This window comes from Theobroma cacao, chromosome 1, assembly GCF_053813885.1.
Source record: "Theobroma cacao isolate CCN51 chromosome 1, ASM5381388v1, whole genome shotgun sequence".
NCBI lineage: Eukaryota > Viridiplantae > Streptophyta > Magnoliopsida > Malvales > Malvaceae > Theobroma > Theobroma cacao.
In genome coordinates this window covers 21,987,347-22,002,558 of record NC_142639.1, presented here as the reverse complement: position 1 = coordinate 22,002,558, position 15,212 = coordinate 21,987,347, and the positions used below count along the sequence as shown (strand labels likewise).

The 15,212-nt window shown below is 37.2% G+C and overlaps 1 non-coding gene across 1 annotated transcript; it reads right to left on the bottom strand.

The window, feature by feature from the left end:
- Positions 1-14,831: 14,831 nt before the first annotated feature.
- On the bottom strand, positions 14,832-14,938 carry LOC148764649 (small nucleolar RNA R71). Its single transcript, XR_016024307.1, has one exon. It is a non-coding gene; the product is annotated as a small nucleolar RNA R71 (small nucleolar RNA).
- Positions 14,939-15,212: the final 274 nt, after the last annotated feature.

The following is a 15,212-nucleotide window of genomic DNA, read 5'->3' as shown; positions in this document are numbered from 1 at the left end:
TTTGCCCCATTTGGTTAATATTGATCAATATTAGTGTTATTTTAGGTTGAAAAGTAGAAATAATGAGATTCCGGTACATTTCGGAGTATAAGGGTAAAATCGTAATTTTTTTGTCTCGGGGGCAAATCAGTAAAATTTTCGGCCCAGCACTTGTCAAGACCAAGGGATTTTAATTGTGGTAGGATTGGATAAATACCAGAATATTTGTGGTGGAAAATTAAGAAGAAAAAGTCAAAAAGTTAAAAATTTGGCCAATAAGCATGTGACACATGGCATGCTTGATTATTTTATTATTTTCTATAGAAATCAGCCCATTAAATCCCCAATTCCCTCACCATATTCGGCCTAGACATCCAGCAACCAGAAAAAAGGAAGAACAAAAGGAAAAACAAGAAAACCTAGGTGGAAATTCAAAGAAAAAGTGAAGAAATCAAGGAAACAAGCCAGGTAAGTTAAAATTTCTTTAATTCTCCTTGATACCTAGCTTACCCATGCTTTTGTTCTTGATTTCCATGGTTGAATATTGAGTTATCATGATGAATTCAAATCTGAAAAATGGGTATGGAAGAGGAATTGTTGTTGGAATAATTTGATTTTAGACTATGTTAGTGTTTAGGGATAGTTAAGCATGGTTATGAACAAAAACACAAAAGAAATATTCAATTTCTCTAGGGTTCCTTGTTGGCCGAACCATGAGGGCTGAATATCAATGGGGGATTGTTTTTATTTCAAGGAAAATGGCATGGAAAATGATGAATTAAGGTGAAACGGTTATGTAGAAAAAAATTTGATGCTAGTGCACCAAATGACCAAATTTCTCTATAAGGAATTGTGAGGGTTCTAATGCTGAATTTGGCTTTATTTAAATGTATGTGGTAAATTAAGGTATTAGAGGAGAAATGAATTAATTTGGAGGTTATTTGGACACAATCGCCGATTAATCGGGTGATCGGTCGAATTTAATCGATACCGTGATTAAGCGGTAATCGGACATATTTTTGCATTTACATATCAAGCATTAGTAGTTTAAATTAATTTATATCAATTTAGGGACAATATAGTAAATTCCTCGACTTTGTTATTTGTCAAGGTGGTGAGACATCCGGAAAAGGCAAAGGAATTGTGCCTGAGGACTATTAGTCAGAGTTCACCCGAAATCCGAATTTTCTACACTTGTGAGTGGACTGCCTATCAAAATTGTTTTGGGAATATAACTGTTTTGAACAAAGTGTTTGAATGATTTTATGCAATTTTTCATGAAAATGAACGCCTTTGGAACAAGCTTTTGAGAAAAGGTTTATGTTATGAAAAGTGGTTATTATGGATTTCTATGTGGCTGCATTATGTTGATATACATATATGCTTGAATATAATGTTGTGTAATTATGTTGACTCGGCTATGTGCGAGTAGGGAGTGTGCATAAGCCGAGGATGACCCGGTTATGTGCGAGTAGGGAGTGCGCATAACCCGGTGATGACCCGATTATGTGCGAGTAGGGAGTGCGCATAATCCGGTGATGACCTAGCCATGTGCGAGTAGGGAGTGCGCATAATCCGGTGATGGCCTAGCCATGTGCGAGTAGGGAGTGTGCATGAGCTGGTGATGATGATGATGATGGGTTGGTGAGATGATGATGATGGGTATATACGTATATATATATATCTACATATGTAAATATGTGTGATATAACAAATTGATGGACAATGATTTATGGTTGTAATGTACGTAAAATTTGACACGTTATACTTTGAGAATTTTCATGAATGTTAGGTTGATTTTAATTAGTTTAGCAGGATGGCTTTTGTTGAGTGAGGAAAAATGTTTCTCTTGTTGCTTTGTTTTCACTGCATCGAAATTCATGCTCGCTGTAGCGAAAAACTCTGGGGTTTGGAGGGGTTTTAAATAGGAATGAACTAAATTGCATTGTTTGAAACAAGTGCATCATGATTTTAAATTTTTCCTAATTGTTGCTTGTTCCCTTCCTTGTTCACTCACTGGGTTTATACTCACCATTTTCAAATTCATGTTTTCAGATCACGAGGTAGCCGATAATTAGGACGAGGTGTCCTTGTAGATCTGTGTACATCTTCTGGTAGGTGTCTCGACATTCGGTAGCTGTATATCCATCCGAGTCACTCCGTTGGAGGTCGAGTATTATTTTGTTATGTATAGATGAACTTAAATGTAAATTTTAAAAGAGTAATGCCAGTACGAGTTGGCAATATATATCACTATTTTGACTCAAAGTCATGAAATAGGACTTAGTGATAATAAATAGAATCATAAGTAAGATAAATAATAGGCTTGCTTGGGTTTAGTGGATTACGTCCATTGGATCCATGCGCCGGTCATGACCCGAAATTTGGGTCGTGACAAAGTTGGTATCAGAGCCCTAGGTTTGTCTAGGTCCTAGAACTTCCTTTTTGTTAGTCCAGCGGAGAGTCGGGCTTTATGTGGGAACTTCAGTTGTAAAGTGTGAACCGCGGCACATTTTACAACCAAATGACCGTATAGATTCTCTATCTTAGAAACCACATGTTGCTTTAAGTATGATTATAATATGTGTTTAATAACAGGCGTTTGCTTTTGTCTAGGTAAGAATGCCGCCTAAGACACGAGCCGCCTCAAGACGGGCAGGGGAGCAAGATGCTCCCATTGAGATGGCAGATAGACCACGGGCATCCACCCAGAGAGGCCGAGGTAGACGTGGTAGGGTCACTAGGCCGGTGGGGTTGGATACGCCTGTGAGTAGGCAAGAAGAGGGACAGTCCTCAGGTGATGTAGATAGACACCCAGCTAGGAGTATTACTATTGAGGATTTGGCGGCAGGCCTACAGGGAGTTAACCGGGTTGTAGAGATGATGGTGACCCGCATGGAAGATATACAAAGGGTGGTAGAGGGGAGACCTACAGTACAAGAATCCCCTAGCTCCCAAGGACAGGCCGATCACCAACATCATGAGAAGGAGAGGGGACATCTAGATATTTCTCTTCCTGACTTTCTCAAGCTTAAGCCTCCAACATTTACAGGGTCTGATGCATCGGAGAAACCCCAGGTTTTCTTGGATAAGATGGAGAAAATTTGTAAAGCCTTGGGATGTTCTAGTGTTCGGTCAGTTGAGCTAGCCGCCTTCCAATTAGAGGATGTGGCGCAGGAATGGTATAGCTCTTTATGTAGAGGCAGACCGACTAATGCAACACCGTTGGCCTGGAGTGAGTTTAGTGTAGCCTTCTTAGATCGATTTTTACCACTCAGTGTGCGTAATGCCAGAGCTAGAGAGTTTGAGACTTTGGTACAGACTTCAAGCATGACGGTGTCTGAGTATGACATCAAGTTCACGCAGCTAGCTCGTTATGCGCCCTATCTCGTTTCTACTGAGGAGATGAAGATTCAGAGGTTTATGGATGGGTTAGTGGAGCCATTATTTAGGGCTGTGGCATCCCGAGATTTCACTACCTATTCTGCAGCAGTGGATCGTGCTCAACGCATCGAGATGAGGACCAGTGAGAGTAAGGCTGCGAGGGATAGAGCAAAAAGGGGCAAGACAGAGGGTTATCAGGGCCGTAGAGATTTCAGCAGTGGTGGTTCATTTTCTAGCCGTCAGGGTCCACAGAGGGACTCACGGTTACCTCAGCAGGGGAGTGACGCACTTGGTGCTAATATTAGGGTGGGACAAAGAACCTTCAGTTCTAGGAGGCAGCAAGATTCTAGACAGAGTAGTCAAGTCATTCGCTCTTGTGATACTTGTGGGAGACGACATAGTGGATGGTGCTTCCTTACTACAAAAACTTGTTACGGGTGCGATCAACCTGGGCATATTATGAGGGATTGTCCGATGGCACATCAATCACCAGATTCTGCTCGTGGTTCCACCCAGCCATCTTCATCTGCTCCGTCAGTTGCTGTCTCATCTGGCCGGGAGGTTGGTGGATCGAGAGGTAGAGGTGCGGGTACTTCCTCTCAAGGCAGACCATCTGGGTCCGGACATCAAAGTTCTATTGGTAGAGGCCAAGCGAGGGTGTTTGCTTTAACACAGCAGGAGGCTCAAACATCCAATGCCGTGGTCTCAGGTATTCTCTCCATTTGTAATATGAATGCTCGAGTACTATTTGATCCTGGTGCTACCCATTCTTTTATCTCTCCATGTTTTGCATCTCGGTTGGGTAGAGGTCGTGTTAGGAGAGAGGAACAATTAGTGGTGTCTACTCCTTTAAAGGAGATATTTGTGGCCGAGTGGGAATATGAGTCCTGTGTAGTGCGAGTCAAGGACAAAGACACTTCGGTGAATCTAGTGGTGCTAGACACCTTAGACTTTGATGTAATCTTGGGGATGAATTGGTTATCACCCTGTCATGCTAGTGTGGACTGCTATCATAAATTGGTTAGATTTGATTTCCCCGGTGAACCATCATTTAGTATTCAGGGGGATAGGAGTAATGCTCCAACCAATTTGATATCGGTCATATCTGCCAGAAGATTATTACGACAGGGTTGTATAGGTTACTTGGCTGTTGTAAAGGATAGTCAGGCAAAGATTGGAGATGTAACTCAAGTGTCGGTGGTGAAGGAGTTCGTGGATGTATTTCCTGAGGAGCTACCAGGTTTGCCTCCTGAACGGGAGGTTGAGTTTTGCATAGATTTGATTCCCGACACTAGACCTATATCCATACCCCCATATAGAATGGCACCTGCAGAGCTTAAAGAGCTTAAGGATCAGTTGGAGGATTTGTTGGATAAAGGTTTCATATGACCTAGTGTATCCCCATGAGGAGCACCAGTGTTATTTGTGAAGAAGAAAGATGGGTCACTTAGGCTGTGCATTGATTATCGACAGCTTAATAAAGTGACGGTGAAAAATAAATATCCTCTCCCAAGGATAGATGATTTATTTGATCAACTACAAGGAGCACAATGTTTTTCTAAGATAGATCTGCGATCTGGGTACCATCAGTTGAGAATCTGGAACGAAGATATACCCAAGACCGCATTTCGAACAAGATATGGGCACTATGAGTTCTTAGTGATGTCATTTGGGCTCACGAATGCTCCTGCAGCCTTTATGGATTTGATGAACCGAGTGTTCAAACCTTATTTGGATAAGTTTGTAGTGGTGTTTATTGATGATATTTTGATATATTCAAAGAGTCGAGAGGAGCATGAGCAGCATCTTAAGATAGTGCTCCAAATTTTGAGAGAACATCGATTGTATGCTAAGTTCTCCAAGTGTGAGTTTTGGCTCGAAAGTGTTGCATTCTTGGGGCATGTGGTATCTAAGGAGGGGATACGAGTTGATACAAAGAAAATTGAAGCAGTGGAAAAATGGCCAAGGCCAACATCAGTTACGGAGATTAGAAGCTTTGTGGGTTTAGCTGGCTATTATCGTCGCTTTGTGAAATACTTCTCCAAAATAGTTGCCCCTTTGACTAAGCTGACACGTAAAGATACAAAATTTGAGTGGTCTGATGCTTGTGATAATAGTTTTGAGAAGCTTAAGGCATGTCTCACCACAGCTCCAGTGTTAAGCCGGTCGCAAGGCACAGGGGGTTACACGGTGTTTTGTGATGCATCGGGGGTTGGTTTAGGATGTGTATTGATGCAACATGGGAAGGTGATTGCGTATGCATCTAGGCAACTTAAAAGGCATGAGCAGAATTACCCCATACACGATTTGGAAATAGCAGCAATCGTGTTTGCCTTAAAGATTTGGAGACACTACTTGTATGGTGAGACTTGCGAGATATACACGGACCACAAAAGTCTGAAGTATATATTTCAGCAGAGGGATCTTAACTTACGGCAACGTAGATGGATGGAGTTGCTAAAGGATTATGATTGTACTATTCTTTATCATCCCGGTAAGGCCAATGTAGTGGCGGATGCTTTGAGTCGAAAATCAATGGGAAGCTTGGCACATATTTCCATTGGTAGGAGATCTTTGGTTAGAGAGATCCATAGCTTGGGAGACATAGGTGTGCGTTTGGAAGTTGCGGAGACAAATGCTTTGCTAGCACACTTTAGAGTAAGGCCTATCTTAATGGACAGGATTAAAGAAGCACAAAGTAAAGATGAGTTTGTGATTAAGGCCTTAGAGGATCCTCGGGGTAGGAAAGGAAAAATGTTTACTAAAGGCACAGATGGAGTGCTGAGGTATGGAACCAGACTTTATGTGCCTGATGGTGACGGGTTGAGGAGAGAAATATTGGAGGAAGCTCACATGGCAGCTTATGTGGTACATCCAGGGGCTACAAAAATGTATCAAGATTTGAAAGAGGTGTATTGGTGGGAAGGACTTAAGAGAGATGTAGCTAAGTTTGTCTCCAAGTGCCTGGTTTGTCAGCAAGTTAAGGCCGAGCATCAAAAGCCTGCAGGGCTACTACAGCCATTACCAGTACCCGAGTGGAAGTGGGAACATATTGCTATGGACTTTGTAACGGGTTTGCCTCGAATCAGTGGGGGATATGATTCAATTTGGATAGTAGTGGACCGGTTAACAAAGTCAGCTCATTTTCTTTCGGTTAAGACTACTTATGGGGCTGCCCAATATGCTCGAGTTTATGTGGATGAGATAGTGTGACTACATGGTATTCCCATTTCTATAGTATCTGACAGAGGAGCTCAGTTTACTAGTAGGTTTTGGGGAAGGTTGCAAGAAGCATTGGGCACTAAGTTGGATTTCAGCACAGCTTTCCACCCTTAGACTAATGGACAATCTGAACGGACCATACAGACATTGGAGGATATGTTGAGGGCTTGTGTGATAGACCTTGGTGTCAGGTGGGAACAATATCTACCCTTAGTGGAATTTGCCTACAACAACAGTTTCCAAACTAGCATCCAAATGGCACCATTTGAGGCCTTATATGGACGAAGATGTAGGTCACCCATTGAATGGCTAGAGGTGGGAGAAAGGAAACTTTTGGGGCCTGAATTGGTGCAGGATGCAACCGAGAAAATACACATGATCCGTCAGAAGATGTTAACAGCACAAAGTAGACAGAAATCATATGCTGATAACCGACGGAGAGACTTGGAGTTCCAAGTAGGAGATCATGTATTTTTGAAAGTTTCGCCAACTAAAGGGGTAATGAGGTTTGGCAAGAAAGGGAAGTTAAGTCCTCGGTATATAGGGCCATTCGAGATCTTAGAAAAGGTTGGAGCGGTGGCTTATCGTTTGGCATTACCGCCAGACCTTTCTAATATTCATCCCGTGTTTCATGTGTCCATGCTTAGGAAGTACAACCCAGATCCATCACATGTAATACGGTATGAAACTATTCAGTTGCAAAATGATCTAACCTATGAGGAACAACCGGTAGCTATCCTTGATAGGCAAGTTAAAAAGCTCCGTTCAAAGGATGTAGCCTCAGTGAAAGTGTTATGGCGGAATCACACTAGCGAGGAGGTAACGTGGGAAGCTGAGGATGAGATGCGGACAAAGCATCCACACCTCTTCGATATGTAAAGGTAAGCCACTCTACATTGAATTTAAATTCGGGGATCGAATTTTTATTAGTGGGGGAGAATGTGAGACCTTGTCAAGCTCGATTAAAAGACGGTATTGTATCGAGTGGTACAACTAAGTTAAATCGAGCCTTGAACTAGTTCAAATAGAAATTCTAAGAGGAATTTGAAAATTTTAAAACCAACAGAATGACTTAGAATAGTGATTTGGAGTTCAAGGTCCAGTTTGGAGTCCATCAGAAAATTGACCAATTAGGGACAAAACGGTCATTTTACCATTTGATGATTAAATGGAGATTTTTAGCCAAGATTTGATCACATTTGACCAAGAATAATTATATGAAATATAATTATGATTATTGGAGTATAAAATGATGTTTAGTAGTGAAAAATTGTGATTCTCGGTATTTATGGAGCAGAAGGGCAAAATGGTAATTTTACCACTAGTGGACTAAACGAAAATTTTTTTTTAACAATTTTTGCCCCATTTGGTTAATATTGATCAATATTAGTGTTATTTTAGGTTGAAAAGTAGAAATAATGAGATTTCGGTACATTTCAGAGTATAAGGGTAAAATCGTAATTTTTTTGTCTCGGGGGCAAATCAGTAAAATTTTCGGCCCAGCACTTGTCAAGACCAAGGGATTTTAATTGTGGTAGGATTGGATAAATACCAGAATATTTGTGGTGGAAAATTAAGAAGAAAAAGTCAAAAAGTTAAAAATTTGGCCAATAAGCATGTGACACATGGCATGCTTGATTATTTTATTATTTTCTATAGAAATCAGCCCATTAAATCCCCAATTCCCTCACCATATTCGGCCTAGACATCCAGCAACCAGAAAAAAGGAAGAACAAAAGGAAAAACAAGAAAACCTAGGTGGAAATTCAAAGAAAAAGTGAAGAAATCAAGGAAACAAGCTAGGTAAGTTAAAATTTCTTTAATTCTCCTTGATACCTAGCTTACCCATGCTTTTGTTCTTGATTTCCATGGTTGAATATTGAGTTATCATGATGAATTCAATTCTGAAAAATGGGTATGGAAGAGGAATTGTTGTTGGAATAATTTGATTTTAGACTATGTTAGTGTTTAGGGATAGTTAAGCATGGTTATGAATAAAAACACAAAAGAAATATTCAATTTCTCTAGGGTTCCTTGTTGGCCGAACCATGAGGGCTGAATATTAATGGGGGATTGTTTTTATTTCAAGGAAAATGGCATGGAAAATGATGAATTAAGGTGAAACGGTTATGTAGAAAAAAATTTGATGCTAGTGCACCAAATGACCAAATTTCTCTATAAGGAATTGTGAGGGTTCTAATGCTGAATTTGGCTTTATTTAAATGTATGTGGTAAATTAAGGTATTAGAGGAGAAATGAATTAATTTGGAGGTTATTTGGACACAATCGCCGATTAATCGGGTGATCGGTCGAATTTAATCGATACCGTGATTAAGCGGTAATCGGACATATTTTTGCATTTACATATCAAGCATTAGTAGTTTAAATTAATTTATATCAATTTAGGGACAATATAGTAAATTCCTTGACTTTGTTATTTGTCAAGGTGGTGAGACATCCGGAAAAGGCAAAGGAATTGCGCCTGAGGACTATTAGTCAGAGTTCACCCGAAATTCGAATTTTCTACACTTGTGAGTGGACTGCCTATCAAAATTGTTTTGGGAATATAACTGTTTTGAACAAAGTGTTTGAATGATTTTATGCAATTTTTCATGAAAATGAATGCCTTTGGAACAAGCTTTTGAGAAAAGGTTTATGTTATGAAATGTGGTTATTATGGATTTCTATGTGGCTGCATTATGTTGATATACATATATGCTTGAATATAATGTTGTGTAATTATGTTGACTCGGCTATGTGCGAGTAGGGAGTGTGCATAAGCCGAGGATGACCCGGTTATGTGCGAGTAGGGAGTGCGCATAACCCGGTGATGACCCGATTATGTGCGAGTAGGGAGTGCGCATAATCCGGTGATGACCTAGCCATGTGCGAGTAGGGAGTGTGCATGAGCTGGTGATGATGATGATGATGGGTTGGTGAGATGATGATGATGGGTATATACGTATATATATATATCTACATATGTAAATGTGTGTGATATAGCAAATTGATGGACAATGATTTATGGTTGTAATGTACGTAAAATTTGACACATTATACTTTGAGAATTTTCATGAATGTTAGGTTGATTTTAATTAGTTTAGCAGGATGGCTTTTGTTGAGTGAGGAAAAATGTTTCTCTTGTTGCTTTGTTTTCACTGCATCGAAATTCATGCTCGCTGTAGCGAAAAACTCTGGGGTTTGGAGGGGTTTTAAATAGGAATGAACTAAATTGCATTGTTTGAAACTAGTGCATCATGATTTTAAATTTTTCCTAATTGTTGCTTGTTCCCTTCCTTGTTCACTCACTGGGTTTATACTCACCATTTTCAAATTCATGTTTTCAGATCACGAGGTAGCCGATAATTAGGACGAGGTGTCCTTGTAGATCTGTGTACATCTTCTGGTAGGTGTCTCGGCATTCGGTAGCTGTATATCCATCCGAGTCACTCCGCTGGAGGTCGAGTATTATTTTGTTATGTATAGATGAACTTAAATGTAAATTTTAAAAGAGTAATGCCAGTACAAGTTGGCAATATATATCACTATTTTGACTCAAAGTCATGAAATAGGACTTAGTGATAATAAATAGAATCATAAGTAAGATAAATAATAGGCTTGCTTGGGTTTAGTGGATTACGTCCATTGGATCCATGCGCCGGTCATGACCCGAAATTTGGGTCGTGACACGATGCCAATTGTTGGTCCCGTTGATATGTGTTAGAGGGGGGTGAATAGCACAATTTGGCTCTTGACAAGGTGTGAAACTAATTTCCAAAACAAAGAAAATAAAATTAGAGTAGACAATGGACAACTTTATAGTGGTTCGGTCCAAGACCTACATCCACTACCTTGATTATCCAACCAAAGATTTTTCAAACCAAAGCACTAAAATAGTTGAATTCACAAGCTTCCACTAAGCTTTTACAATGGCTTTTCGTAGACTCAGCCACAACCTTTACACTAGTTTTTCCCAGGCTAAACTAAAACCCAAAGTGGTTTTCCAAGGCTCAACCACAACCTAAAACATTCAAGCTTTCCCAAGCTTGAACAACCCCTCAAGATGACTCCCTCACTCTAAGTATACAAGAAGAAGTGGTAAAAGAAAGTACCTATGATCCTTAGATGATCTGATTGGTACAAGATTCAGTGCTAATCACAGATGCAAAGAGTAGGCATTAAAGTGCAGACAAGTGTAGTGAAGATTTTCTGGTTTTTCAACTTTTTATAGCTCAAATCTCATTCAATGCTTCAAAAAAAACTTGTTTCTCATTGTTGGAAGACCCTTTTATACTTGGAGATGCAACTCTAATGGCAGTTTGGCAGTTTATATCCGTTGGAAACAGTTGAGGATGAGTTCTAGCCATTAATCTGTCTTGTAGTGCTCTGATTCAAAATACAAACAAAGAGCTCTTAGTCAACTAACTTGGTTGACTAAGTTGATTTTATTTCTGGTTTGCAGATTCTAGCAAAGGGCACTTAGTCGACTGACTTGGTTGACTAAGTTGGTTCTATTTCTCAAACTCTTCAGCCCGCCATTTCTCTAATTTGAAATTTGGTCAACCAATGTTTTTCTTTGTTTCACCAATAAGCTTCCTCTTTGTTATTCAGTTACATGTTGTTGATTTTATCCCTCTTTTTCTTTCAAAAATACTCTTTGAAGTTTTAAGAAATTAAGTTCATATATTAATTTCCTGCACACTCAAATAAAAGAATTAGACACCAATAAATGAGAATGTTTTATTATCATCAAAAACTAATGGAGCCAACAGTTAATACTTGTGGTTATGCAATGAGGGTATTTAATTATATATGTTTTTATTCTTCCAGTTCATGCACTTAAAAGATGTAATGCCCACATCATTTTGATTATATATATGTGAGTTTGTGGCATCCTTGGTTAATCAATATATGATATATTCCATAATGCCTTGATTGAATATCTTACATAGAAATATCTATTGGTTGAGAATATCTATATGTGCATTGATTGCAATGTTGAATATATTTCTTCACACTTTACATCAATATCTTGAGAAGAAATATGTTATGATTTTTGGATGTACTAAATGAGTGTATGTCCCTATGCCTTGCTTGAATATTGATTGGAAATACATCTTGATTTAATGCTCTCATAGTATGGTGATTGGATACATTTCTTGATCTATTGATTGAATATTTGAGTAGAAATATATCTCAATGTTTTGATTTGATGATTAGTGATTATTATTGAACTTAATGCTTATCTACAATTTATGATTATCACTAACCATTATCTCTTAAGTTTAAGTGCTTAAAGTTCATGCTTCTATTCCCTTTTTATATAACCAAAATAGGGAAAAGGTTTTGTGAGCAGATTAAATTGCTTTTACATTAGTTGAATTGCTTTGAAAACATCTTTGAACTTTATACATATATTGAAGGGGAGAATCTTTCTAAATGGTCATACTCAATTCCTTTTCATGTATCTTTAAATGTTTTCAAAGGCATAGAGACTAATTAAGTTAGGGGAGGTTTCAAGAAATTTCAAATGCAATATGCGCATATTTTTGTCAAATCAAAAAAGGAAAGATTGTTAGACTTGAATTACATCATATTTTGATTTGACAAAAATCACATGTCTTCTTGAATTTAATGTCAAGCTTTTGAAATTGTCTCAATTACATTTTTAGTCCCTTAAGGTTACAAAATTTGTTTAAAGGTTTATGAGCACATTGAACCGCTCTTACATTAGCTGAATTGCTCTGAAAACATCTTTGAACTTTATGCATATATTGAGGGGGAGAATCTTTTTAAAACTTCATACTCAATTTTTCTCATTTATCTTTAAATTTTTTCAAAGGTATAAAGACTAATTAAGTTAGGGGGAGGTTTCAAGAAATTTCAAATGCAATATGCTCATGTTTTTGTCATGTCAAAAAGGGAGAGATTGTTAGACTTAAATCACATTATGTTTGGATTTGACAAAAATCACATGTCTTATGGAATTTGATGTCAAACATTTTAAATTGTCTTAATTACACTTGTAGTACCCTAAGGTTACAAAATTATTTGAAATGCCATGCATTCTTAGAAAACATCTTACAAGCTTTCAAACAATGCATTTTTAGCTAAGAAATCAAGAGCAAACATGCCTTGAATTGTTTATTTGAATAGAGGTACAAGGCAATGAGACAGTAGCTGGAGAAAAGCATAAAAGAGTTAAGGAAACTTTAAAACTGATAACTCTATGATATAGAGTTATTTGAGCTTAATTTTGATAATAATTTGGCTTAGTTTTTGTAGTAATGCATAGAAATTAGTAGATTTTATTTAATTATTTTAAATTAGTTATTTTAGGTGAGTTAATCTAATTTTGGTTAATTTTATACTTAATTTGGTGTTAATATGATTAAGATAGGTTGTTATTGATTTATTTGTGCTTTTGTAGGTGTTTGAACAAAGAATTTTAGTAAAAGAAGGAGAGCAATTTCGAGGTGCAGACTTCCAATGCATATGTTTTAGTATTTTGGCCATCACTTTCTCTACAAAGCTCCAAATAAAGAGATTCTTAAACCATTGGAAATCTAAGAGAAAGATCTACAACTTTTATATTTACCACTTTGCCCAGTTCAGCAAGTAAAATGGTCAAAAATTTTGTCAAAGTTAACATACTACAGCAATCCTAGAGCAATTACGATTTCTGTTAATCAATTGGGTAAGGCTGTGACTTACATAGTCTGATGAGGAAATCCTAGCTAAAATTGACTTTTTTCTTCACCCAACTTGGTCTAACTTTAAAGCTTATAAAAACAACCTTTCGGAGGACTTAAATAAGGAGGAAGAAAACATCATATTAAAAGTTGAAAGTCAAGCTACAAAATCACTGAAGCTGAGAAGATTTTGAAGGATTCAAGAAGACTCGGAAGATCAAGATTATTATTTTTACTCTTTTCGATTGTTCTTTTATTTTCTTAGTTTGTTTTTATAATTTAGATTTTTTTCAATGATGATGTATGACTTGATGGGGAACTAAATTTTTAATCTAAGATTATGATTGAACTAAATATATAGTCTGAATTATTTATCTCTCTTTTACTTATGTTTGATAGATTTAAGTTGTTTATTTTATTCTGTTCTTAATGCTTCTAATTGCCTGATCACCAATTAGGGGATTTGATTTGTATATAGGGTAGACATACACTTATAAACCATACGTAGCTAGGATTAGAGTACAAACTTAATGAATCTTTCTTCAATTTAATTTGCATAGACATATAGTAAATTAATTGGGAGAGGTATTTTTATGAAAAACTCGACAGAGACTTGTAAATAATTTAAGACTCTAGGTTAGCAATTTAATCCATTAAACTAAGTTAAGAGAGAGATAATAATCAGATGAAATATTAAGGGATATTATAATATTAGGTCTGCTAGTTAAGTGAGTTTTATTTATTATTTAATTTTAGTTTCAATTTATTAGTTTTAATTTCTTTTTATTTTAATTGTTTGGATAAAATTAGGGTGTTATAATTTTAGTAGTTAACAGTAGGAATTAAATAATTCTCCGTGAGAACGATACTCTACTTCATTACTATATTACTTATTAACGATAAGTGCACTTGAGTGAGAAATCAACAATAAGTTTTTGGCGCCATTGCGAGGAATTGATTTTTTTAATTCTTTTTGGTTAATATTAATACCAAGCATTCTTAATTTTAATCTAGAATTTTCTTTTTTAATTTTCAGGTACTTTTGGTCGTTGTATACGAAGAGCCCAAAATTTGGAAATTGTTCCTTTCAATCCAGAAATTGAGAAAACTTTTCATAGACTTCGGAGGAAAAATAAAAAAATTTCTGCTCCAAGTAAAATAATGGCTAATCAACAAGAGGAAGAGACCAAGCCTTTGAGGGATTATGCAGTTCCAAAACTACAAAATCTCCACTCTAGTATACGAAGACCTCCTATTCAAGCCAACAATTTTGAAATTAAGCCATCAATCATTTAGATGATTCAGACTGCTATTCAATTTAGGGGTTTGCCTAATGATGATCCGAATGCTCATATTATAAATTTCCTAGAAATCTACGATACGTTCAAGGCTAATGGTGTTACTAATGATGCCATAAGATTAAGGCTTTTCCCTTTTTCATTGAGAGATAAAGCAAAGAGTTGGTTAAATTCGCTTCTGGTTGGTTCCATTAATACTTGGGATGATTTGGCTCAAAAATTCTTAGCAAAATTCTTCCCACTTGCAAAGTCAGCAAAGATGCGGAATGATATCACTTCTTTCATGCAATTTGATTCTAAATCACTATATGAGGCTTGGGAAAGGTATAAGGATTTGATGAGAAGATGTCCTCACCATGGATTACTTAAGTGGCTGCAAGTTTAAACTTGTTATAATGGTTTGTTGGGACCTTTTAGAACTACTATTGATGCTGCCGCTAGAGGTGCACTTATGAGTAAATCCATTTTTGAGGCTTATGATTTGCTCAAAGAGATAGCCTCTAATAATTATCAATGGCCATCTGAATGATTGGGTACAAGAAAAATTGCTGGAATTCATGAATTAGATATGTTGAACACTGTTTCTACACAATTGGCCTCTCTCACAAAAAAAAAAAAAAAGATAAACTGAGTGTTA